The 505-nt window shown below is 70.9% G+C and overlaps 1 protein-coding gene across 1 annotated transcript in view; it reads right to left on the reverse strand.

Annotated features, from left to right (window-relative positions):
* The window catches only part of NEK8 (NIMA-related kinase 8), a 14,387-nt gene that overhangs the window by 12,716 nt on the left and 1,166 nt on the right, over positions 1–505 (reverse strand). The window lies entirely within an intron of this gene.

The following is a 505-nucleotide window of genomic DNA, read 5'->3' on the forward strand; positions in this document are numbered from 1 at the left end:
GCCGGCTGTTTGGCGGGTCCCTCCGCAACAGTTTGGCGCCAATTTTTATTCTTTTTTCGCGGGACCGGCGGGTTTCCCGCCCCCCCCGGCGCTGCAACACCCCGATCTGCGCCCCCCCTGGCCAGGAAAGGTGTTGGGGGGCAGCCACATTGGGCTCGGGACACGCACAGATGTGCAAGGCCCGCGCCAGATGTGCAACGGCGGGACAGATGTGCGGGATAACCCGCGCAGGCGCGGAGGGGGCGTGGCCAACGAGACGGTGGGCGTGGCCAACGAGATGGCAGAGCCGTTGGTGGGCGTGGCCATGGAAGGAGACAGTGGTGTTGTGGGCGTGGCCAGGGAGGGGGCAGTGCCATTGGTGGGAGTGGTCTGGAGAGGGGGCGTGGCCACCCTCGGCCCCGCCCCTCGGCCCCGCTCGGCCGTAGCTGTGGCCGCGATGGGCCCGGGCTGGCGGGCGGCCTCGGCGGCGCTGGTGGGCGGCAGCGTGGCCATCTTCGGGGGGCTA

This window comes from Calidris pugnax, unplaced genomic scaffold, assembly GCF_001431845.1.
Source record: "Calidris pugnax isolate Ruff unplaced genomic scaffold, ASM143184v1 scaffold133, whole genome shotgun sequence".
Taxonomy (NCBI): domain Eukaryota; kingdom Metazoa; phylum Chordata; class Aves; order Charadriiformes; family Scolopacidae; genus Calidris; species Calidris pugnax.